The sequence below is a fragment of the Martes martes genome (genome assembly GCF_963455335.1).
Source record: "Martes martes genome assembly, chromosome: 8".
Classification (NCBI taxonomy): domain Eukaryota; kingdom Metazoa; phylum Chordata; class Mammalia; order Carnivora; family Mustelidae; genus Martes; species Martes martes.
In genome coordinates, this window is record NC_137895.1 from 137,392,568 (window position 1) to 137,412,680 (window position 20,113).

The 20,113-nt window shown below is 41.7% G+C and overlaps 1 protein-coding gene across 1 annotated transcript in view; it reads right to left on the minus strand.

Annotated features, from left to right (window-relative positions):
• Nucleotides 1-20,113, minus strand: part of RBM17 (RNA binding motif protein 17) — a 144,027-nt gene that overhangs the window by 38,255 nt on the left and 85,659 nt on the right. The window contains exons 5-6 of the mRNA XM_080810529.1: nt 4,532-5,188; nt 3,731-3,889 (exon numbers count right to left, since the gene is read on the minus strand). The gene's annotated coding sequence lies outside the window, so the exon portion shown is untranslated. The remainder of the gene's footprint in view (nt 1-3,730; nt 3,890-4,531; nt 5,189-20,113) is intronic.

A 20,113-nucleotide genomic window follows, 5' to 3' on the forward strand; every position in this document is an offset into this window, starting at 1 on the left:
GTACACATAATAATAATTCCCCACTCCTTTACCCAAGGGACCTGTGGCCCTTTACTTAGGCATCTGCACTGGGGAAAGAGAAATACCAAAACAATTTGAGCATTATTGTTGACATGGACACCTGGAGACCTGAAGAGTTACCCTGCCCCCTCGTGCAAGTTGGGGTATAAGAGAACAGATAATAAATGGAGTCCGGACCAAAGTCCACCTTCATGGACCCACCCAGCGACCCATTTTCCCAGTTGAATGGGCAGTTGAAATTGATGTACTTGGGAACTGGCATAGTCCCCATCTTGGCTCCTTGGCCCGTGCGTGAAGGCTATTATTGTGGGAAAGGTGGAAAAAGTTTGTGAAGCTCTCTCCTCCCGGATCGAGGTAGAAAACAATACCACAGCCCAGGGAATGGGAAGGACAGCAAAGATAAATGCCACGCTTAAGGATCGAAAGCAGGAGTTGGTAAATATTTTAGGTTTGGCAGACCATTTGGTCTCTATCTAGCACAACACTTGTCTTTGCTGTAACAGCAAAAAGCAGCTATGGAAAATATGTCAATGAAATAACATTTCTGAGTTCGAATAAAACTTTACTTATAGACACTGAAATGTGAGTTTCATATAATTTCCATGTGTCATAAAATATTCTTTTGATTTTGTCCCAGCCATTTAAAAATGTAAAAACCATCTTTAGCTCGCTGGCTGTATGAAACAGGCAGTAGGTCAGATCTGGCCCATGGGCCAAAATTTGTGGACCCCTGAAGTAAATGATGCAGGGTGGGTGTGCACATTGTATTTCTTTTAAATTCACTAGTCTGACCTTGGAAAACATCATGCAGATCCTGATATGTATGATAGTAGACTTCCGTTACGTCAACCACATAGAAGCCCCAGTTGCAGCTGCCGTAATAAATGCAGTATTTTTGCCAGAGCAGATTAAGGTGGCCTCAGGGGCATAGCAAGTGGCCAATGAGTTGCTTCCAGTTCAATCGGGACTAGTTATAAGAGACAATGATCCACATTTACTGTTTTGCCCCAGGGCTGTGTTAACTCTCCTGCTATCTATTATAATTCATGAAGAGATCTGAGTGGCTGAGACATTCTGCAGAACATCCCATGCCTATGATGATGATAATGATGATGCTGGTGATGATGATGATGGTCAGTTAGATGATAGTGATGGTGATGGTGATGGTCAGTTAGCCAACAAATTTTGCTGATCAGGCCAGATAAGCAAGAAATGGCAGGCCTGCGGGGAGACCTCGTAAGACACGTGAGCCACAGAGAGTGGGAGATAAACCCTAAAAATATTCTGGAGCATTCTATAGATTCGGACAAATGAATAAGGACACGTAGCTACCATTACTGTATCATACAGAGCAGTTTCACTGTCCTAGAGGTCTTCTGTGCTCTGCCCATCTCATCCTCTTCCCCACCCCAACCCCGGGAAACCACTGATGTTTCTACTGTCTCCATGTTTTGCCTTTTCCAGAATGTCATATAGCTGGAGCCATACAGTATGAGCTTTCTCAGGTTGGCCTCTTTCATTTAGTAATATGCTTTTAAAGGTTCTTCCACGTCTTTTCATGGCTTGTTAGCTCATTTCTTTTTAGTGCTGAATAATATTCCATTATCTGGATGGACCACCTACTGGTGGGCATTTTGGTTGCTTCTAAGTTTTGGCGATTATAAATCAAGCTGCTGTAAAATATTTTTTTGTGCGGGTTTTTGTGTGCACATAGCTGTTCAACACTTTTGTGTCAATACCAACAAGTGTGATTGCTGGTTTGTATGTAAAGTAAATATACCTTTGCAAGTGTGAGTCTTGGCAGGTTATGTCTTTCAAGGAAGTGGGCATAGAATTTGTGGGCATAGAGTTATTGTTAGTATTCCTTTATTCTCATACTGTTCATGTTGGTAGTGATGTCCCCTTTCATTTCTGATATTGAATTTTTTGTCTGCTCTCTTTTTTTTCTTAGCCTGGCTAGAAGCTTATTGATTTTATTGATCTTTTCAAAGAACCAGCTTTTGCGTTCACTGATTTCCTGTTTCAAACTTCATTGGCATCTGCTCTAATTCTTACCAATTTTCCCTTCTGCTTATGTTAGCCTTAAGTTGCTCTTCTTTATTGACATTCCTAAGGCAGAAACTTACATGGCCGATTTTAGATCTTTCTTCTTCTCTAATATATTCACTCAGTATTGTAAACTTCTCTCAAAGCACTGTTTTCTTTGCATCCCACAAATTTTGATAGGTTGTGTTTCCATTTTTACTTGGTTCAGAGTATTTTCGAAATTTCTCCTTTCAACTCTGTGCTATTTAGAAGTGTGTGGCTTAATCTTCACATATTTTGGGGGGGGGCGGATTTCCAGTTATCTTTCTGTTACTGATTTCTAGCTTGATTCCATTATGGTGTAAGATCAGCGTTGTATGACTTCTATTTTTTTTTTAATTTGTAAAGATGTGTTTTATGGCCTATAACAGGATCTATCTTGGTGAATACTTCATGTGAGCTTGAGAAAAATGTGTATTTTGCCCTCGTTGAATGAAATGGTCTACACATTCAGTACACCCAACTGACCGAAGGTGTCGTTAAGTTCAGCCAGGTCCTTGCTGGTTTTCTGCCTGCCAAATCTGTCCACTTCTGAGAGAGGGGTGTTGAGGTCTGTAACTGTGAGAGTGGTTTCATTTATAAACCTCACAGTTCTTAGTTTTTGGCTCACATAGTTTTGATGCTACTATTGGGGCATGCATGTTAAGAATCGTTACATCATCTTCTTGGAGAACTGACCTCTTCATCATTTCTTCTTTGTCCTAATAACTTTCCTTGCTTTGGAGTCCACTCCGTCTGAAATTAAGACAGCTACTCCTGGTTTCTTTCAGTTAACGTTAGCACGGTGTACTCTTCTCCATCCGTGTACTGCTCGTCTGTACGTGTCCTCGCATTTAAAGTTGGCTTCTTATAGACAATATAGAGTTGGAAGCCTTTTGATCTAATGTTTAAAACTTCAAAGACAGAGGTGGTGGAAATATTTAGGAAGTAAGAGAAGAGAGCTGAGTACTCTACTTTTCAGTGCTCCCGGTGGGCAGGCTGTGAGTCTTTAAATTGCTTCTGACACTATTAAAATGGTCCCTACTGCTATCACCATTTTAAGACAACGTGCACACATTCCAACTATCCAGGATGTCATCATCGTGAGTAGTCACTTACTTGCACTGTGTATATGATTCAGCTCTCAGCTGAATACAGAGAGGGGACTTGCAGGTGGGTATGAGGTACACAAAGGGGACTATGGGATGGAGGAAGCCCAGGTACATCTCATGGCTACAGGTGCATCTATCACAACACACACGCAATACACCGAAATACACCCCAGACAGACTTCCAGAAATGGGAACTAGCTGAACTTTCACTTACTTTTCTGTCAGAAGAATAGCCACATACAGGTCCGTCAAAGGGAAGTTCTAAGGATAGCTTTAGTCTAATTTAGGGAACTGGTGAGTGCTGGGATCTTTGTACTCTTTATTTGGTACCTTCCTTAACATGGATAAAGACCTACCAGTGTGTCAGGACACCACCGTTTCAGATCATGACCTAGATGCCCTCATGACCTCTTCTACTTCTGAGGACCTAGTTCTCATCTCCTTTAAAGGGACAGATAATGAGAGAGGCATCTAAAAGAGAGACATTTGGAACCTAGCAGGAGAAAGTCAAGGCCGACCAGTGGCCAAGTTACCTCAAGGTGATTCCTATAGTATCACCTGTAGCCATCTTCACCCACAAAAAAAGCGTGCAGGTCGGCCAGATGGAGGACTCTCTCCTTGGATAAGCAAGTCTTGTTCTGTGGGCTCCCTTTAGGAAATCCTGGAGACAATCTTCCTCCTGTTAGAACATTCTTCAACAGGCAACCAAAAATTTATCAGACTTAATTTTTTTAAATTACATTCAAGGGAGCTCTGCTCACTTCTTACGTACATTATCCTCGCTAGACATGTGTTGCCCGATTCTCCCAAAGATTCATGGCAATCAGTGTCAGTTTGACTTCTATGTGGGCTTGAAGTCCCTTGTGAATTTTCATTTCCAAAGGTAATTTATTTCCAAGCTCTAGGGATTTGTGTACTAGCCATACACATACTGTTTAGTATCTTATATAAACATGTCTTTTGCAATAAAGATTTCAAGAAATTATCTCTTATCATTTCTTATATATTTAACTACAAACCCAATGACAGATTATTATTTTCAGTGGTTTATTTATGATCCTACTTGAATGCCGGATGCATATCAAGTTCTTTTTCTAGTCTAATAACTCCAATAATGATTTCCCCACAGTATACTCTCATATTTTAAAACACACATTTTTAAACCAGAGGATTGTTTCCTAACAGCAAGCATGAAAATCAAGATGCAAAGTATGGAGGACACATACAGGTGTGGTTAGAAAAGTGATTAAAAAAAAAGAAAAAGAAAAAAAAAACGGTGATGTTGGCCTTGGGGAAAATGAAAACCCTTTTCTTCTGTTTCCCCAACATCCTACCTTCTGCTATACTTCAAGGTAAGGTGACAGCTCTGACTCAACAGTGCCAACTGTCTCTTCCCCCTAATGTGAAAAGACCACAAGCATTAAAGAGGATGTCTTTATCAAAATATCTGTAATTGTGACCTTCAGAGAAACAGAACAAGAAGTACTAGTGAATTTTTTGTGTTTTTTTTTTCATGGGTATCCTTCCTCCCTTCCTTTCATTTCTTTCATATCTGAGACTTCTTCCTGTAGTAAAAACATAGATTCTATTACAAAGAAAACTTGAAAAACAGAATTTAATTCAGTCCATCCACAGGTTTCTCTCTTCTGCAATGGTTGGTCTTTCCTGCTCTAAGAAGAGACATTTTGTTTGCTGGACCTGAATATCATCTTAGAGGGAAAAAAGGCAAATCTGAAACGTGTTTTTTAAAGCTGATTTGGGTCATTCTCCTGGGAAAGGCCAGACAGTGACTCCTGCACACCCCTGGGCTTTCTTGCGTGAGAGAAGGGGATGAGATTGAACAGTCCTTACCGAGTCATACAACCATAGGGCTGAAATTAACTGTAGGTTCCATCACCATATTCAAGGTTTAAATCTTTTCTATTGTACTCACAATGTTGGGACTTCACGGTGCTAATTAATTTACTCTCTCTTCCCTCTGAGTTCTGAACCTGTTGGGAAATAAAAGGAGTGTGACTTTGTGACTTAGGATAAGAAAAAGGTATTTGGCCTTCATCTCTGTTCCTGGCATAGAGCTCCTAAAACCCTTGGAATCTCCTGAGTGATTCCAGTGAGCTGTATATTTTGTTATGGTAATGAGGTGATTGCTGGAAAACCCCTACTGTTGGAGACTGGTAACTGGGGAACCAACCATCCATTTGAGGGTTGGAACTTTCAGTCCCCTCATGGGGAGGGGAACTAGCTGAATGTGTCAGAATGTGTCTGACCTCTGGAGACTGGAGAGGGGCTGCAGGTTGAATTCAATCACCAATGACCAATGATTTAGTAACTACGCTTATGTGATGAAACTTTCATTAAAACCTGGAAGGACCAGGTCGAGAGAGCTCCCAGGCTGTGAACAGGTGGAGATTCAGGGACAGCGGCGCGCTCCGAGAGCATCCCCCTACCTGGCTCTGTGCATCTCTTCCATCTGCCTGTTTCTAAATGTATATCCTTTTAGAACAAATCAGTGATCCATAGTAAAATATTTCTCTGGGTTCTGTAAGCCACTCTAGCAAATTAAACAAACCCAACAAAGGGGTCTTTGGACCCTGTGATCGATAGCCAGTAAGTGTAGGTAACAGCCTAGACTTGCAATTGGCATCCTGAGTTGGAGGTGGTCGCTAGAACCTCCAGCCCATAGCCAGTTGGTCAGAAGAACAGGGAGAGGCCTGGGCCTGCAGCCAGTGTCTAAGGGAGGGGGCATTCTTGTAGGACTGAACACTTAGCCTGCAGGATCTGACACTATCTCTGGGTAGGCAGTATCAGAATTGAGTTGTAGGACACCCATCAGGTGTCTGAGAAATGCATGTTGATGGGGAGAACCACCTGTCCCCACCCCCTCTACATTGGAATTAATGACCAGAACACATATAAGAGGAACACAGGGATCAAAATATTAGCTTTACAGAGGCAAAGCTAGGTGGCAGTGGGGGGTAGACCCAGGCGTAGGCCTTGTGATATACATGGGGAGGATTGGGTGTGTAAAATGGACACCTGCCCAGCCCTCTGAGGGAGAGGCCTGCCTTGTACCGTTGAAGGCAACCCTGGACATGTTGTTACCTGTTGCACACAGAAATATAGAACATAAACGCCTACTAGACTCTTGACTTTTCGCCAATCGGGAAATTATGCCCCTCTCTTGGGGAAAAGACAGTGATGTGGGGAGGAAAGATAGCAATTTCTACCCAATACTTCTGATAGCCAGAAAGTCAGTCTCCAGAAACTGTCCATCCTGGACAGTAGTGACTTCTAGAAAAATTCTTATGTGCAACTAAAATCCATATTGTTGAAGCTTCTGCTCTACAGCTCCCATTCCATTCGGGGGCTTTTTAGAGTAAGACTAATTCCTCTTCCACGTAACAGCCCTTAAAAACCTTTGAGACATATGTTTAGATGGTATCATAGCTCATCTTCTCTCAGTTAAGCATCTGGAGGTGTTCAAATGAAAAACCCCACCATCTAAGTCTGTATATTAGATAACTTTATGGTAGCAAGGTTTAAAAAATTACATTCATTGACGATGGACAAAAAGAGACCAAATGGGAAAAAATAGCTAAATACGTAAAGAAAGCTTATTTAAAATAATAAACTATTACAATGAGTGATGAGATAATAAAAATCTCTCAACAAAATCTAGGAACTGGCCAGGTATGCCCACTCTTATCACCGTGGTTAAGTGCTGTTTTGGAAAGCACTGACTCAGCACTAAGATGGGAAAATGAAGTAAAGGGTATGAATCTTGGAAATAAGACACAGTAGTTTTAATCCTCTCACAACATCCTTATATTGCTAGCGAAACGGCCATGACTTCTTAAAGATCTGTGATACTGTTTTGAAATTTTCTTTATTAGCTCTTGCTGGAAGCCAGGAAATGTTACTGCATTAAGAGATGTTAGGTGCTATCTAATAATCGCTTCCTCTCAAAAAATACAAAAAGCTATGTTCAAGGCGAAAACGACAACAACAAAAACAAGAATAATTCGGCTCACTGCATTTTCTGTACTATCAACTGTTCATTGCAAAGCTGTTTGGGCTGTACTTTCTCTTTTCTTTCAAACTTCAGCTCGATTTGGATTTTAGCTCTATTACACTATTAAACGGACCTGTGGCTCATCTTACAATCACCATGGTTTTACCTTTCTATCATGCACTTTTGAAATCCTAGTTTTTGAGAATCCCATTTAAGTTATTTAATTTCCTCTCTCACTGGCATCATCATTTGCAACGATGCCATCAGAAACTAGGTTTTCCAGCTTCCCAACTTTCTCAGGCCATCTTTCCTCTCCGAGTCTTGTGCTGCCTAAACCTGCCTGTCTTTTTATGAACTTCTGCAACATTCCTTCCTAAAGGTAAACGGGTTTCCTTTTATGGTTATCACAAATTCTAAGAAAATAAATAGAAATATGGCTATCCTCCCCACCCTAAATTCCTGCTACTTTTACCATTACCCACTTTTTTCCTTCTCTATTGGATACTGTAGAGCTAAGATTCTCTAAGTCTAGTTCCGAGGCCAGTGCAAATTCTCCAGTCCAAGGTCTTCAGGTTCTTCTAGTCCACACCTAGGGAACTAGAAGTTCTAGAGATGGGGTCCATCAGTCTGTGTTGTAACAAGCCCTTCACGTGATTCTGATGAATTCTGAAGTTTGCAAATTGCTGACATAAAAGACAATAATTATGTCATTTATCTCCTTGAACATTTTTTTTTTAAGATCTTATTTATTTATTTGACAGAGAGAGAGATCACAAGTAGGCAGAGAGGCAGGCAGAGAGCGACGGGGAAGCAGGCTCCCCGCTGAGCAGAGTGCCCGATGCGGGGCTCGATCCCAGGACCCTGGGACCATGACCTGAGCTGAAGGCAGAGGCTTAACCCACTGAGCCACCCAGGTGCCCCGAACATATTTTTGAGTTGTGAAAACTCTAAAAGATATTCCCTTATCAGAATGTGTCTAACCTCTGTGTTCTGCAATCTATGTCAGGGAATGTGGTTTTCTTAAGTCTTCTTTTGAGTATTTCTGGGCTGCTTCGGTTTTCAGAGTGGTAAATGTTCATGCAGATCTCTATCCTCTCGACATGCTACAGTAGTCCTTCTCATCTCCCCAGAAGCCTGCTCCTTTGAATCACGCATGCTCTTTCAATGTTATTTTCTAATCCAAGCACCTGTCAGTTGATCTTCTGCAGCTGCTTCTGCATCCTCCACCGAGTGAACCAGCCATGCTAGATTTCCTAATGGTCCTGCAGGGCCCAGTGCTCTGTGACCGCATCTTGGGCCCTTGGCCCACCAGGGTGGGGAAGGGGTACTAGGGAAAGACTCAGCGGGAGCTTTGGGGTCCCCCACACCCACTTCAACCGGAGTGCCTCTGCTTTGGTCAGTTTTAACATGGGGTTTACACATTTAATAGATTTGTTTTAAAAAGAAAGAAAAAAGTTTTCATGTTTTCAAAAAATACTTGATAGCGACTGGGTTAAGTAAGTAGAATATATGTCTACCTAGAAATGTGTAGGTAGAGTCCAGAGATGGGGCAGATACCAAATGTGTGAAGCAACACCTGTCTAGTCATTACCATCATTATCAACCAGAAGGCAATCTCATCACCATTCCTGACCTATAGCCACACATGGAGAACCGCAGAACAAAATGGCTGTTATTAGATTCATTCTTGGTCCTCTAATCCTACTCCATCAGCTCAAGGAGTTAATTATTCTGATAAACATTTATTCCAAAATTTATTTACATCAATAAGCATTTGCTGAACAGTGACCACTGCTCTCAAGTTAATCCCATTCCCTGCAACTTGAGAAAGGGGCTCCAGACTTTGATTTTCTCTCCATGCACATGACGCACCCAATGTCCATTCTCTTCTTTCGAAATTCCCAGTGCAACAGTGTCAGATCCTAGAAGCAGGCTACATGTCTGAATGCCTCTTTTACGCAACAGAAGTAGAAGGTCTTACATTTCATACTGTTGGGCTGGAGTGAGGAAGAAGTGTGCATAGACGAACAGGGGAACAAGTAATACAAAACAGGAAACAAATCATCACAGTGGGTTTTTGATGTATGTATAAATATATTATTTTGCAGCAGTTTGAATTCTCCTCTATTTTTTTTTCATGCTTATTCAGTTAGTTTTAAGTTTTCTTTGCTCAAAATAATTGACTGCAAGAAATATAGTCTTAGAGAAGTATGCTTTAAGACGGAAAGAAGCCAAATTGAGATTGTAAAATTGTGATAAAAATTCACCAGAGACTCAAGAGTTGTTGATGACACCACATATTCTAATTATTTCATTCTTTTCATCCATACTGTTCCTTTTATATTTCTGGGCTATCCTTATTCTCTTTTGCATGTCTACTCAGCCCACGCTCACTGTCTTTAAGAACTGTGCCCCCCAGCACACGCACACACACACACATGCACACGAATGGGTCCCTACAGCCATAACCATATTATGTGGCCATGGCCATTTGGGCATAGTTGTTTGGACCAGGCATGGACTTCTGCCTTAAAGAAATTCAATTCATTGGTTGTGTATGGCCAGTCAGATGTTCTCTTGAGGATGTGAAGTGATGGACAAGAAGACTGAGGGCTCAGGGCGCCTATGTGGCTCAGATGGTTAAGCATCTGCCTTCGGCACAGGTCATGATCTCCAGGTCTTGGGATCAAGCCCTATGTCAGGCTCCCAACTCAGCAGGGAGTCTGCTTCTTCCTCTCCCTCTGCCTCTCCTCCTGCTTGTGTTCTTTCTCTATCTCTGTCTACAGAGACTTAAAAAGAAGAAGAAGAAGAAGAAGAAGAAGAAGACTGAGTGCTCATGGGTAGTCATCTAATGCTGGCCCATTAGACTGACAGTCTATACTTCCCCACAAATCCACCAAAGCTACCTTGGCCAATGAATTCTTGAGACCTAATTCAGCTTTCCTTGGATTCTGTGATATACCCCATATCCTTCCATAAATACCCACTGTCTGTTCTCTCTCTCTCTCCTCTTTCTGCTTACTTCGAGTGGCTTTCTGTTAAATGCAACTAATTATTCCTTAAGACACTCTATCTTTGAGAAGATATTCACATCCTTAAGAGAACATCTGACTGGCCATACACAACCAATGAATTGAATTTCCTTAAGGCAGAAGTCCATGCCTACTGTTACTCTGAAACATGAAACCATATGCCTTCTCTATTCCTAAACTCTTTTTTTAAAATGTATTTTAGAGAGAGAGGGAGAAAGCGAGAGCATGCATGAGCAGGGGAGGGGCAGTGGGAGAGGAAGAGGAAAAGAGAATTCACAAGCAGTCTCCCCACTGGACAAGGAGCCCCACACAGGGTTTGATCCCAGGACCCTGAGCTCATGACCTGAGCAGAAACCAAGAGTCAGCCACTTAACCGATTGAACCACCCAGGTGCACAACACCACGCCTCCCACCCCCGACTACCCCCAGCCCCCACCAACCCACAAACTTGTAATCTCAAATCTTAGTAACCATGTAAACCATACCTCTCAATACAGGCTACAGTTGAAAGTTACTTGGAAATTCCATAAAACCTATTAGTGCTCCAGCCCACATCCCACGCTGATTGAGTCTGAAAGTCCAGGTGCAGGCCCTTGATGTTAAAAATAATATTAAGTCTCCCACAGATAATTCTAAGAACGAGCCAAGACTGCAAACCACTGGAATATGCCAATAACCTCCACATTCTGCTAATATAGCTAGTGAAGTTCATGCTCACCATGAACTTGGTCTGCCAGTGATGTCTACTCTAAGAAAATCAGGATATAGAAACATTACTTTAAAAAAAAACAGATAAATTAAAGAGTAATTCTTTTCTTTAAAAGGAGATTTATTTCTCTTTCCAATATGGTATTTTTTACTGTTTTCTTAACTGTTTCTTGTTGATTAAAAACATGTTTCAATTTATTCAGCAACCATTAAGAAAGTGAAAGCCACAGACTGGGAAAAATATTTGCAATATATATATCTGATGAAGAATTATATAAAGGATGCAGAATATGCAAAGAATCCCCAATAATCATTTTCTTAAAAAAAGACAAAACACCCAACTTTTAAAAATGGGCAAGAGACTTCAATTAGACACCAGACAAGAGAGGATATCCAAATAGCCAGTAAATATATTAAAATATCCTCAACACTCTTGTCTCATTAGGAAAATGCAAGTGAAAGCCACAGTGATAGGTGAAGGACTAAAATGGCATATGAAAGAATGAAGTAATTAGAATGTATGTTATTGTCAATGATTAACCACTTGAAAATTAAATCCAGCAGAATACCTAAAATTAAAAAAGACAGGGGCGCCTGGGACACTCAGTCAGGTGAATGGCCGACTCTTGGTTTCGGCTCCGGCTCTGCACTCAGCGGGGAATCTGCTTGAAGATCCTCTTCCTCTGTCCCTCCCCGTACCCTGACTCATGTGCTCTCTCCCTCTCTAAAAGAAATACATAAAACCTTGAACATAAGTAAATAAATAAAATGGAAAAAGACAGGCAGTAATGCATGTTGGTGAGCATGTGAGCAACCACAATGAGAATCTATATGTCTGTTGCAAGAATGAGTATAAAACAGTCGCTTTGGAAAAGTGGAAGTTTCATACAAAGGTAGCATACACCTACCCCATGACTTAATGATTCCATTTGCATGCATATACCCAAGATAACTGTGTGTGTATCCTCAAAAAGCTGTTCTTGGGGGCTGTATTCAATGGTTTGGCAGTTTCATACCGTCGACATGCATCAACCAACCACTCGGGCTTTCACTCCGGCATATACCTGGGAGAACCAAGCGTATGTGTTTACCAAAAAAAAAAAAAAAAAAGTACAACAGTGTTCACAGGAGATTTACTCATAATAACCAAAAGCTGGAAATAACCCAAATGTTCATCAGTAGAAGAATGAATAAACATTTTAGTGTACTTATACAAGGGACTGCTACACAGCAATACAAAGAGAGAAAAACCTAGTGCCATATGGGATGACATGAATGAATCTCAAAAACATTATGCTGAGTGAAAGAAGCCAGTCCCCCTCCCTGCCATATACACACACACACACACACACCCCTTACCAGTTACATGAAGGGAAAGAATAAGCACAACTAGTGTATCGTTAAAGAACTAAGAGAAGTGATTATCTCCAACAGAAAGGAGATATTGATTGGGAAGAAACAGAAGGACACTTTCTAGGGGAATGGAAATGTTCTGTAACTTGATTGGGATGGTGGTTACAAGGGTGTGTTTGTGGGCTGAAATTCATCAGGCTGCACATTTAAGACTTATGTATTTTAGTGTTACCTACACTAAAATTATACTCCAGTAAAAATGTATTTAATAAATATTACCAAGCTTCTGTTATGTGCTTGGACCTGTATGAGGCATTTAGAATTCAAAGGTGAATGAGACAGAAAGGAAACTTCTGCATAGAAGGGATGTGGGAGTTTTAGGTAATGTATTGATAATAACCTTCTTTCCCTCTCTCCTGGGTTCACAATTAAAAAAAGGAAGGAAGGAAGGAAGGAGAAAAAAAAAGCATGGGGACTTATAGGTATCAGAATGTCAGCATTATTACCACATAAGGATTGGAGAATGGCTCTACATTTATCCAAATCTAGACATGATTTGGCAGTCCTTGGACTCCCAAGAGTCCATCCAAGGAGAAGTTTGGGTCTACAGATCAGACTTCCCAAAATGGCTGGCTTCACAGCCTGACATTTATAACAACATGGACGGACCTTGAGGGCATTATGCTAAGGAAAGTAAGTCAGAAAGAGAAAGACAAATACTGAATGATCTCACTTGTATGTGGAATCTCAGAAAATTGAACTCATAGAAGAGAGCAGAGCAGTGGTAACCAGGGGCTTGGGGGTAGGGGATGTGGGGATTTTTTGGTCAAAGGGCACAAATTTCTAGTCCTAAGATGAATAAGTTTCAGGTATCCAATGAACACTATGGTGACTACAGTTAATAATTCTGTTTTACATACTTGAAAGTTGCTACGTGAGTAGATCTTAAGTGTTCTCACCACAAAAAAAAAAAAGGGAGGTAATTACGTGACATGATGAAGGTATTCTAACCCTGTGGTGGGAACCATTTTGCAATACATAAGCATATCAAATTAACACACTGTATGCCTTTAACTTACACAGTGTGTATGTCAGTTATATCTCAATAAAGCTGGGGGTGGGAAAAAAAAAAGATTCTTGGCTTCTCAAGATTGTTGCAAAGTAGACCCACTTTCCAAGATTGCTGGCTCAGGGAATGGTAATAGAACAAGAGTGAATCTTTAGTGCTTTTGAACTTCCAGGAGATTAGCTCCACCGAGTTGAGAAACAGACCAGCAGATGTCAGTCAGGAAGGTCAGTCCTCCTCCATAGGAATAATCAGGAGTGGGAAGAGAGGCTGACTGCATGTTCCAGCAGAAGACCCTCCAAGTGAAAACATGAGGCCAGAGAAAGGCAGGGTGCCCCCAAAACCCCCGAAACAGGGAGACAGACATAGAAACAAGCAATTGCAAAATGTTTGTAGATGACAACAAGTTTACAACAGGTACACAAGAGAATGGTTGACTCTACTGGGAGTGAAAGTCATAAAAACCTCAAAAAGGAGAAAGATGAGCTGACTTTGAAAGACAAGGAGTGGAGGGACTTTTCAGGCAGAGTTTTCCCAGAATACAAGAAAAAACCGTGAAGATATGAAGTGGTCTGACACACTTAAAGATCTTTGGGGTCTAGGTAGTTGGTGTAGCTACTTGGTAAGAAGAATGTGGTGAGAAAAGAGGCTCCATTACAGATGCCCTTGGACGCTATGCTAAGGATCTGGGGATTTATTTCCATGTAATAGAGATGATCACATGTAATAGAGATGATCATATAATGAGATTCCTATTTTGGGTGGTTGCCTACATGATGAAAGGAAATTCTGAAGCTCAGGGTGAGAGTCAAGGAGAGAGACACTGAGGATCCAACATCTTTGAAGGAGACGGAGAAACCAAGAGAATGACTGAGGGGAAAGAGAGAGTTCAGTTCGGGAAATGTTGCATCTGAGAGATTTACGGGACCTGGACAAATCTCTCAAGGCAGCCCAATGTACCACTCTGTAGCTAAAGGGGAACACTGAGGCTGAATGTATAGATTTGTAAAGTGATCCAAATGATAAAAGTTGTGGCTAGACAGAAAATAGAAGAAAGCACTCCCCTTCTTGGCAGAGGATTCTATATTTCTATGTACCCTCTTTCTCACCAGTTGTGTTGTCTCCAGTGGGAGGAGTTTATGGTCCCATCCCACTGGTGTCATGCTGGACCATGTGACTTGGTTTGGCCAATGGAATGGGATGCCCACTGCACTGAAAAAGCTCTAAGAATTATTCCATGTTTCTGTAAGCTCTCTTGCTTGATTCCTTGCATCACAAGGTTGGCACATGCCAAACAGGGCCTGATTTTATTTTGTTTTTTAAAAAAATATTTTAGAACATATCCTTTTTTAAAAAAAGATTTTATTTATTTATTTGACAGACAGAGATCACAAATAGGCAGAGAGGCGGGCAGAGAGAGAGGAGGAAGCAGGCTCCCCGCTGAGCAAAGAGTCCGATGCAGGGCTCTATCCCAGGACCCTGGGATCATGACCTGAGCTGAAGGCAGACGCTTTCACCCACTAAGCCACTCAAGCACCCCTATTTTAGAATATATTCTCTTTTTTTTTTCAGTTTAATACCCATAGGTTTATTTATTATTTATTTATTCCATTGATTAACATGTAGAGTTCAGTAATTCATCTGTCTTATGCAATACCCAGGGCTCATTACATCATGTGCCCTCCTTAATGTCCATCACCCAGTCACCCCATTCTCTTCACCCCTCACCCCTCCAGGGGGACTGATTTTTTGACTGAGATCTGCAAATGAAGAAGACCAAGACTGAGGAGAGTTTTAGTCTACTCACTGTCTGGAGCAGAGCCATGGCCATAGCAGAAAGGTAGAAGACCCTCAGCTGACATGCAGCATGGGGGAGAATTAAACTTTTTTGTTGTAAGCCATTGAAGCTTTGGGTTAAACCTCATGACAGCTAAACTAATACCCATTCTCACCTCTCACACCTTCTCAAATCTACTAAAATGTAAATTCCATGAAAGCACAATGTGATTTTGCTCACTAATATTTCCCTGGGTCCCAAAATGGTGACTGGCCCCATAGTAGTTGCTCAATAAAACCTTGAATAAGCCACCTCCTCTAACACCCTTTGGTTTCCCCCTTTTCTCAGATGACAACCTTGTTTCTTTCATTTCACTGAGAAAATTAACCAATCAGAAGGCTCATCTCAATTCTCACCACCACATGTATCAGCAGACCTACCTCTGACCCAGTATTCACTATCTCCCACCTGTTATAATAGAAGCACTGTCTATGCAGGCATCTCAGGCTGGGTCTTTTGTCCACACATCAAATCCTTTGGTCATTCTCTTATTCAAAAACTTTGTGCCTGTAATTCCTCTCTGTCTCTCTCTTGCCAGCATTTCTTTAGCATGCTACTATAGCATAATAAGTCCCCTCTTAGAAAACAAAGTAACTTTTAAAAAGTCACTAATTACATGCAAACAATGAATCATGGAATACTACATCAAAAACTAATGAAGTACTGCATGGTGATTAACATAATACAAATAAATAAATAAATAAGTCACTAATTGCCAGGGACCAGGGGAAAGGAAGGAAGGAAGGAGTAGGCAGAGCACGGGGATTTTTAGGGCAATGACACTGCTCTGTATGATATTTCAATGGTATATACATATCATTATACATTTGTCCAAATCCCCAGAATTTACAACCCTAACAGTCAACCTTAGTATCAGCTATGGACTCTGGGTGACGATGACGTGTCCGCGTAAGTTCGTCAGTTGTCACAAGCGCACCACTCTAGCGGAGGAGGCTCATAGTCTTCCTCTTCCAGGCTGTGTGGGGGCGGCAGGGAGGGGGGCAAGCAGTAACTCGGAACTCTTCCTATCTACCGCTCAAGCTTTCTGTGAATCTAAAACTAAGACATCAAGTCCATAAAAAATCAACTCACTAGCCTCCACTGCTACCACGCCAGGCCAAGCCACTATCTCTCTCACTTGGACAACTGTGATAACCTGATCACTTTACTCTTCTGCTCTCGGCTTTCTCAGAGCGTCCATCAATTCAGAATAATATCCCAAACTCCTGACCTGATCTATAAATCCTTAAATGATCCAACCCCTCCCTACTTTTCCAACCTGTGTCTCTTTCCTCTGTCCTCTAGCTTGTTCACTCGCACCAGCCAGATGGCGGATCCTAGGACATTGAGCTCATTCTGCCATGGGGTCCTGTTCTTCCAAATAGCTTCCTGGCTGTCCCTTCACTTTACCCAGGACTCTGTCCAAGTGTCACCTCCTCAAATGGGCTTTTCTTGACCCCTCCGCCCCCCTCTTGGCGCGCTTTTCTTACCTGGGTTAGTGTCCATCGTAACAACTATCACCATGGTTCATTTACACTATCTATTCATTTGTTTGTTCGTTTATTGTCTATCTGCCCCACCAGAACTTAAGCATCACAGCAATGGCAAATTTTGTCTGTTTTGTCCCTGCTCTAATGCCAGTGCAATGTGGCAGGCACATATTAGGTACCTGGTAAATAGTAGTGGAAACAGAGCACCAAAAATGAGCTCAGCAGAAGATGAAGAATTCCCTTCTTTGTATAAAAAAGACAGATAAATCACCAATGTGGGGAAATGTGGGTAATAACAGGAGAGATGTGGTTGGTTTGTTCTTTTTTTCCAGAAAAAGAGAAGTGAGGAAATTAGGATTTAGTCCTTGTCTACAGCCTGGATGAAACCAACCTAGTCTCAGCAGATCTCAATCGCTTCATGTATCAGCAAAGCAACAGAATGTTTCACAACGGTTTGGGAGGAAAAGAAAGGAGGCAACTCAAACAAAAAGTTTTGAGCTTTTCAGAAAAAATGAATTTCATCAGTTTAAGGTATCATTAATACCCCAGCTGGTGATGAGGGATAGAAGAGAGTTTTGGATTTCATGAATTTAACAAATTACTAATGTCACTTTGTGTTCTTCCTTTGTTCTGTTTTAATCCTTCAGGTTGATATAAAATAAAAAATTTGTCTATTATGAAATAATCCTCTTACCCCATGACTAGAATGGTCCTGTTTTGGGTTTTGCTTATTGTTTTTATTTACTTCTGTTTCGTTTCTTTCCCTTTTCTCAAACTCCGGAACTAGAAGATCCTAGAAAAAATTGTAGGGGAAGTTGTGAGTTTTCACGATAGGGGCAAAGTTTCTCAGAACTTAAGTAAGGAAAATATCCTGCTTCTCCATTCTTTCCCTCCCTTGTCCAGCTTAGTTTCTGGAGACCCATTGGCTATTAAGGAGAAGCAGGTCTAGAGTCAAAGAGAACACACTCTGCTCCTGAAAAAAAGGAACATACACCAGCTGGCTAATTGCATCCCGTTCCCACCTAAACTGAAGGTGTGAGTACAATCAAACCCTTTGAAACCTACTGCATAACTGGGGACTCAGATATACCACAATTGAATGATTTCTCCTCAAACCTAGTTCTATAGAGTAAATGAAACGAAAGTCATGAAAACCAGTTAAGGCTAATACTATATAAATCTTGTCTTCCAAGACCAGAGCTCTAAAAGGGCTCTCCATGTCATCATTCATTCAACAGATACTTACAGAGAGCCCATTAGGTGCAAGGTAGTACATGAGGCACTGGGAATAAAAAGGTGACTTAGCGGCACTTCCTGTCTTAGAAGCACATACAGTCTGGTTGGAATGATCAGATATGTCCCCAGAGACCTGTAACGTGTTATAAATTTGAAAATGCCCTGAGAGTGATGGAATAGTGGCACTGTTTAAGACATAGATAGACCTAGCTATCTAGACATGACACCAAACCTAATTAATCGTGCAAGTGTGGGTGTTCCATAACCACAATGAGACTCAATGTCTTCATTTGTAAAATGTAAACTGTGATAGTGAGCTGACCTTAACCATTCACTGTGAGGAGGCAATGAGATAATACACATGAAATGCTTAGCCTGGTGCTCACCATGTAGTTAGTGGATGCTTAATCAAGGCTAGTGATTATGATTCTCATTGAGATGCCGAGGAGAGACAGTACTTCCAGGACAGAGGGATAAGGTGAGATTTCCATCCGAAGGTAGCATTTGAGCTGGGTATTAAAGAATCCGATTTGAACCAAGGAAGGAGGATGTTGTCGGATTAGTGAGCCGTTGATGACTTTTACTTTATTGTTTGTTTGTAGCAAAGCCAGCAGGAAGGAAAATAGTGGAGAATTCCTATGGAAGAGCTAGGCTAGGGCAGGTGAGGGAGAATCTTGAATGCCATGTTGATGAATCTGGGCTTAATTTCAAAGACATTATGGATTCCTAAGAATCTAGGTTTTGGGTAACGGAAGGGAAAAGTGACTGTGCTTCAAGAAAATTAACCTGGAAACAATGGAGAAGAATGATGGAGGAGCCAACATGTCCCCTCCAAGTAAATCCCTACAGCCCCCTGAGCTCTGATGGAGCCCCAGGACCTGCTCAGGTACCCATTAGTAAATGATCAGTGTCGGTGTGAAGGAAAAGATGTGTGCTTATGCACCCCTGAACTAGAGCTACAACGGAAGAGATGACATCCATCTAGCAAACATATCCTGTTCTCAAATAGAAAAGGGCAAAGGAATTTAAATTTTTGGCTATCTTGTGAGATCCAACAGGACTGGTCATCCTAAGCAGCAAATGGTAGCAAGGTCAACTGTCAGCTATGAGAGAGGGAGGGCTCAGTTTTTGATTTGTTCAAACCAACCATTCTCTCCCAGTATCTTCTAGGCAGGGCAATTCACAATAGCCAAATGGCTCCCTGGAAACTAGACATGAGAAGAGGGGAGTTATTCGATTCACGGTGGATTTAGATTTTCCATGGTACCCCTGTGCCCCGCCTAGTAAAATCTGGTGGAAATTACAAACTGTAGAAATTCAACTCTGTATTACAATAACAGGATGCACCTGTAGATTTCATAGAATTAGCAGCGGCGTTCTCTCAACACCAGTTTGAGAGAAATAAGGCTGTTTGCATAGCACCAACTGGGGCAAAATCTGAAATAGTATGACATTCCTCTCAACGATGAAACGTTTCACTCACAGCAGATGCCGACTACGCATCCGCCCCCACGTAACAAACAGGTACTGAAGATCGCCACCCCCCAGCTTCTCTTGTATTGGTTGCCTTGCTATTTGGGGGGATTGCCAATTTAACAGATGTGTTTGCAGGTGCCTGGGGGCTTTTCTAGAGGCTCCCAATCCCCATAATTACATTGTGGGCTCTTTGAGAGCAGGAACCCTGGATTTCTTTGTCTTTGCATCTTTCAGATCCTGGACTGAGTGCCTTGTTCCTGGGTCCCCGATCTGTATTCTTCGAATTATAATGAAGGGTGCACCCAAGAGCACGTGTCCTATATGAGAAAAAGGAAACGTTAGGACCTGTAATGGAGATTTCAGACCTATAGCTAGGAGATAAATGTGAGAAAGGCTTGGGACACCATAGGCTTGGGAAAACAGCCTCTTACTGAACTGAACAAGAAACATGAGCTATGTAAACAGTAGGCTTTCTGCAGCACCTCCCATCATTGGGCTGCCAAGAGTCCTCCTCTCTCTGGATTCTGCCTCTGATGCCACAGCTCGGTGCAGTGCTCTGCTAGGAGTGTGAGATGACAGAGCAAGGCTGCTTTCATGTGGTGCAGCTGGGAAAGGCAGGGCAGGCCTGCACGCTCAAAGGATCCCTGCAGAACCCACCAGTCATTTCTCTTGTCAAGAGTTCGTTTCTTTCTCTGAGTGGGTTGTG